Below are 6,757 nucleotides of genomic sequence, written 5' to 3'. Positions count from 1 at the left end.
ACAGAGGTTTGAATCCTGAGTCTGCTGTTTGCTTCCTATATAATTCTGTGGAAATAATTTTATTTCTCAAAGTCTCACTTTTCTATATTTGAAAAATGAATAGTTTGGATTAGAAGTTCCCTAAGGTTCCTTTCATATCTTAATCAATGCTACTATGATCCCAAACTTCTCAATAGTTTCTACCTAAACAATAATTTTTCTGAAAAGGCCACTAAGCTCTCTTACTCAATCATTCTATTTTATTTCCTCTGCAGTAATTGGGGTTAAATGACTTGCCCAGAGTAACACAACTAGCAAGTGTCAAGTGATTGAGGTCACAGTTGAATTCAGGTCCTCCTGACTTCAGGGTCACTGCTCTATCCACTATATCACCTAGCTTCACCTTCAATTGTCAAATTGATCTCTAGGTCCAATCACATAACTCTCTTACTCAATAAATTCAAGTGGCTTAGTGTCATTTGCAAGGTCAAATATATAATTGTCTGTTTAGTATTCAAAGTCCTTTATACCCTGTCCCTCCTCCTAGCTCCTTATTCCTTATATCTCCAATTACTCTCTAATTCACTGGTACTGGCTCCTTGCTTTTCCTCACATATGACATGCTATTGAACAACTCTGCATTTTCACTGGTTGTTCTCCACATTTCTCCCATTTACTTTCTTCAAATAACAGCTACAATTGTATTTCTACAAGAAATCTTTCCCAGTCTGCTTTAATGCTAGTGCCTTCCCTCTAATTTGATTTCCAGTTTGTCTTATCTGTATGGACATTTTTGTGTTCATGTTCTTCCCCCACCCCACTTAGATTTTGAGTGTTTTGAGAGAAGGGACATTTTTTAACCTATCCTTCTATTCTCAATGCTTAGCATATATCCTGGCATATACTTGATTGACTGCAGATTCTAAGAAGCATAATTAGATACCTCACAAAATCATAGAATGTTGGGATTAGAAAGGATCTTAAAGATGGCAAAGTCTAATCCTCTCTTCTTACAAAGAAAGAATGGAGGCCTAGAAGAGGAAAATGTCTGAGACTACATGGACTTTAAGAGGTAGGGCTAGAATTCACACCCTCATGGCTTGATTCTATCTTCAGGATGCTTTCCAGTCCACTGATCAACTTCCCCCTTTCTATTTCCATTAATCTCCTCTACTTTCCTCCCTATTACAGAATAATCCTCCTAAAAACTTACCTGAGAATGCATTAAAGAAAATAATAACTTAATTATCACACTTGGCTGACAGTTTCTCTCTTCTGAATTCAAGTTCAAAAGTTTCAAAGTATTCCCTGTACTCTGATACTTGATTCCTTCACTAAACAAGTGCATTGGAAGCATTTGTTGTTGCCTAACACTCCACTGAATGTCATGGGGGATACAAAGAGTTAAAAAACCAATTCCTGAACTTTGGAGCTTATATACTATTGGAGGTCCTCCACTTTCCCAATATCTATTGAACTCTAATTTTTTTTAAGCTAAATTTAAATGCCACTTCCTCTATAACCTTTTCCTGATTTCTTTTAGAGAGGTAGCTAGGTGGAATAGTGAATAGAGAACTGGATTAGGAATCATATTTATATCTTACTTCAAATATTTAGTAGTCATTTGACTCTGGGGAGGTTATTTAACCTCTCAATCTCAGTTTATTCATCTGTAAAATAAAAATAAGGAAAATAATTGAATCAGCACTTACCTCACAAGTTCTATTGTGACAATTAAATGAAAAAACGCATGTATCATACTTGGCAAATTTGACAGCACTATGTAAATGCTATATATTATTTTTAATTATTATGTGTTGAAATTATTTATTTGATATTACCTCAAGTAATAATAATAACTCAAAATGTTATGACATTTATAAAATAATAATAATGATTATTATTATATATTAGTCAGGTAGGTGGTAGATAAAGCTTTCGTTCTGGACTCAGGAAGATATGAGTTCAAATCCAGGCTCAGATATTTAATAGCTGTATAATTCTGGGCAAGTCAATTAACCACTATTCACTTCAGTTCCTCATTTGTAAGAAATGGGGACAAATTGGAGAAAAAAATAGTGAATGAGTTCAGTATCTTTGCCAAGAAAACCCTATGCAATCCATGAAAAGTCGGACATAGTTGACTGACTAAACACCAGCAATGAACAAGTTATCGATTTATTGTAAATGCTATTTTCTGTCTTAGTTCCCACATAGCACATTGATCACACTTACTTGATTGACTTTTATAATCTCACTCATTAACTCTGTATGTGCTTTTTGTTATGAGGGAAACAATATCTTATCTATATTTTACCTAAACTCCATATCTTTACTTGTATGTAACCAAGAGCAGTACCTGGTACACTGAAAGTGCTTAAAATTATTTGGTTTTAATTCATTGGACAAAAAATCTTAAGTATTACCCTTGAAGCAGAAGACAATAGAAGTAGTTGTATAGCCAAGTGTGCCATGATGTGCTACAAACTATAGAGATAGCAGGATAGATTAGATAAGCAGTACTGGACATGGAAGTAATAAGTACTGGTCCAAAGCTTTCCACATGACTTTTCCTAATTCTATGACCCTGAGCAAAATGCTATGAGTTCTCTGAGATGGTTTGCTCATCTGTGAAATGGGCACAATGATACTTTTGAGTAACGATCTCACAGGGGTGTTGTGACATTTAAAAGATATGATGCATACAAGGTTTGTTGCAAAGCTTAAAGGACTATGAATAACTATTGTATCTGTTGGAAAAGTTGAAACATGGGGAAAATGATAGTTTAGGATTGTTAGTGAAAACTTCATGGTGGAAGCGAATATTCCAGATAATTCAGATATCTCAGAGGTATGTTAGAAAAACACTGGACTTGAAGTCCTTTGTGAAATCTTTCTTTCAGACTTGTTAGTTTGTTATCCCTTCTCAAATTATTTTCCATTTATTTGTTTTATAATGACATATCCCATATCCCAATCTCTAGCAGGATATTGCTCTTTAAAATAGAAATTGTTTCTTTCTTTTTTTTTTTTTTCTTTGTGTGCATTCACCTAGTACACTGCCTTCCTTCCACATAGCAGGTGCTTACTAAATGCTTGTTGACCTGAATAGACTTAAGAGGACAAATGCCTGATAAATTGCTGGCAGAAGTGTTTTATCCTATGGGAGGTGTATTTCCCTTAGGTTACATCATGAGCATCTTGCCTGAGAAAGATGCTGTTTCTTAGCACCCAGAAGTACTTAAAGATATACTGCAAGATAGAATTAATAAACCTCTCTCTCTTTTGTTACCTGGTTGCTCTTTAGTCCTGAAAGCAGAGGAAGAGATGTTGGAGGACAGTTAATCCTTTAGCAGAAAGCTAATCCTTTTGTTTTGACAAAATGAAAAAATAAATAAATAAAAGCTTGCACAGGAGCGTGTGTGTGTGTGTGTGTGTGTGTGTGTGTGTGTGTGTGTGTGTGTGTGTGTGTGTGTAAAATCTTCCTATTTTCAAGAAGGCAGAAAATGCTTTTGATAGCAGGCACACTGAACTGTGATTCCAGAATCTGACTCCAGTTGGAAAGCATATAGATAGATAGACAGACAGATAACAAAATTGATTAACTTCATAATGTTCCAGGTCATTTTGTGTAGGTATTGTTCATTCTTTCTAGATGGCACAATAGATAGAATACCTGATTTGGAGCAAGTTTGAACCTGAGTTCAAATCAAGCCTCAAGCACAGTTGTATGACCCTAAGAAAGACACTTTACTTTTGTTTCCCTTATTTACCTCCTCTATAAAATGAGAGTAAGCATCTATCATCTGGGAAGATGTGAGGATAGGATGAGATAATAATTTTAAGAAACACTTTTCATAGTACATTGTGCTATATAAATATTATTATTATATTCACTGTGCCATTCTGCCTCCATATAATGATAAACACACACACACACACACACACACACACACACACACACACACACACACTCCCTGTGATATTTGGGAATAGCCAACTTAGCAACTAGCCACATGTATCACAGTCATTTCTTCACCATTTGAACTCTCTTTACCTCTTCCTCACCTGAAACTGAGAATGGGCTCCTAGCTGTATCTATTCTCCAATGAAGTGGAGGAAAAGTAGGGTGACCTAAGGAAAAATCTTGAAGTTGCTATGGTTGGTAGTCAATGCCACCAGACACTCTTTTTGGTTCTACTATCACCTTAATGGGCCCCTCCCAGTATTTAACAAGTACTAAGCACTCTATCATTTTTAAAAGCTGGGAGAGGATAATATATTAGTCATTCACTCACTAATATTGTCAGCTTCAGAATCATAGAAAATGATAACTAGAAGGAATCTTTACTATTATGTCATGTCTCTGTAGATTCATAAATGTGTGGTCTGGGGCAAGCCATTTCACTTATCTAGGTCTTGTTTCACTCATCTGTCAAATGTAAAAGAACTTAATTCTTAACATTTAGGGATTTTGGGGAAAAAAAAGGATCTAATTCAATGAACTTCTGAAATTCACATAGAATAGAAGGAGCACTAGGAATCAAGAGATCTAAATTCTAGCACTATTTTTTCTATGAACTACCTAGTAATCTTGGACAATTTACTTGACTGTACTTTTAGAGTAGAAAGAGCACTAGATTCAGAATCAAAGCACCTGAATTCAGTGGTTACTACATGGGTGATCTTGGGCAAGTAATTTCACCTATGTCTGTTTTCTTATAGATAAAATGAAAGAATTGGACTAGATGATTTTTAAGATCTCTTTAACATCAAAACCATGATGTTATGAATAATACTTAATCTGACTTTAGACTATAATAAATCAATCAATTCAAAAAAATTATGTATATGTGCATATGTGTGTATGTGTGTGTGTGTGTGTAAGTATGTACATATTGTCATTATATTCAGTGTAGTGACAGAATACAAAGATGTAAATGATAAGGGTTCAGCTCTGCAGGGGTTTACAGTCTAACTGTGTAGACAAGACACCCACACAGGGAAATATAATTAGCAGTACAAAGTTACATGTGATAAGTGCCAAATGAACGGTATAGACAATAAATGCTAGAATGGAGAAAACTCAGGGGGGACATGATAGCTATCTTCAAGTATTTGAAAGGCTGTCATGTGTAGAAAGCAATAGACTTGTTCTGCTTTGGCCCAGAGGGCAGAACTAGGAATATTAGGTAGAAATTGCAGAGATGCAGATTTTAGCTCAATGGAAGGAAAAGCTTCCTAAAGATGAGAGTTGTCCCAAAATGAAATAGGCTGTCTCAGCAGTTAGACTGGTAGATACATAAAGCATTTAATAAACAATTACTATATGCCAGGAACTGTGTTAGGTTTAGGTGATGGCTTCTTTTCTCTTAGGATAATATATAAAGGGAAACTGGAAAGTGAGGAAAGGAAAAGTGGTTTAGGCAGCCTGGGCCTCTAGAAGGTAAAGTAGAAACTGGCTTCTTAGAGCAAGCAAGTCAAGGGATAGAGTACAAGCTGTGGGTGGGAAGGAAGTGAAGGGGATAGTTCAGATCAAGATTGCATGAAAATGAAAAGCAAACAGTTAAGCAAGTCAGGAGTTTCCCATTACTGGATATCTCCAATTAGAGGTTAAATGAACATCTGTCAAAAATGGTATTAGGTGGTTTTTCATTCACATATGAATTGAACTAGTTGTCTCTGAGATTTTATGAAGAAAATTTTAAGAAGAGATAGAGAACACTATGGGCCAAGATAATTAGCAAAGGTTTTAGGGAATAGGTGGAGCTTCCAACAAAGCCACTATTTAAGGATAACTTAACAGTATTGTCATGGGGCAGGGAATGGTGTGACCAAAAATAATCCTATTTTCTCTTCTAATCTAATGCTTTTACTTATACGTAAACTAAGGTCTAGAAACTTTTTCCAAGTGTAACCTTTCTCCAAAACTCCTTATTTCTGGTGAGGGAATCTCCACCGTTCCACAAATTCAGAATCTTGATGTCATTTTTGTATGTTCCTTTTTTCCTTACCTCTGCATATACAATAATTTATCAATCCTTGCTCATTATACTGGGGTAACATCTCTTGAATCTCTTTTTCTTTTCACTCATACAGCTACTATCATATTTCAGATCTTCTACATCTCAAGATTTTTCATCCAATCCCTAGCCCCAAGTCTAATTATTAACTTTTTCTATTTCCCATCTTCCTCAACCCTATCACTCACGTTCCTGTTACAACTCTTCCTCTCTCTTCTTTGAGGCCACTGCAATTCCTGTTTCATAAGTAACAAACATTCCTTCATTTTTAATCTTTTCTTCTTAGACACTTTCCATTTTCTGGCTCTCATTGAAACTTTGTTTTCTCCAGCTGATACTGTCTCCTTGCCCATGCTTTAATGAAATAATGTAAATCCTTTGCAATATTTATTATATTACATCTCAGTGTAATTATATATATATATATATGTGTGTGTGTGTGTGTGTAGTTAATTTGTTTTGTATATGTTTTGTATATGTTTACACACTGCCTCATTTTTTAAAATAGCATTTTATTTTTCCAAATAAATTCAAAGATAATTTTCATCATTTACCTTTGAAAAGCCTTGTGATACAAGTTTTTCTCTCTCTTCTTTGCCTCCCCTCTCCCCAAGACAGCAAACAATCTGATTTAGGTTAAACATGTACAATTTTTCTAAACATATTTCCAAATTCACTATGCTGCACAAGAAAAATCAGATCAAAAGTGGAAAAACAAACAAACAACAACAAAAGGTGAAAATACTATTCTTTGA

At 35.0% G+C, this 6,757-nt stretch overlaps 1 long non-coding RNA gene across 1 annotated transcript in view; it reads left to right on the top strand.

Moving 5' to 3' along the window:
* The first annotated feature begins 970 nt into the window (after positions 1-970).
* Positions 971-6,757, top strand: part of LOC141553345 (uncharacterized) — a 48,681-nt gene continuing 42,894 nt past the window's right edge. The window contains exon 1 of the long non-coding RNA XR_012485413.1: positions 971-1,051. This is a non-coding gene — a long non-coding RNA (uncharacterized LOC141553345). The remainder of the gene's footprint in view (positions 1,052-6,757) is intronic.

The sequence above is a fragment of the Sminthopsis crassicaudata genome, chromosome 2 (assembly GCF_048593235.1).
Source record: "Sminthopsis crassicaudata isolate SCR6 chromosome 2, ASM4859323v1, whole genome shotgun sequence".
Lineage (NCBI taxonomy): Eukaryota > Metazoa > Chordata > Mammalia > Dasyuromorphia > Dasyuridae > Sminthopsis > Sminthopsis crassicaudata.
Note: the sequence above shows the minus strand (reverse complement) of the source record. Positions and strands in the feature narration are given on the sequence as shown.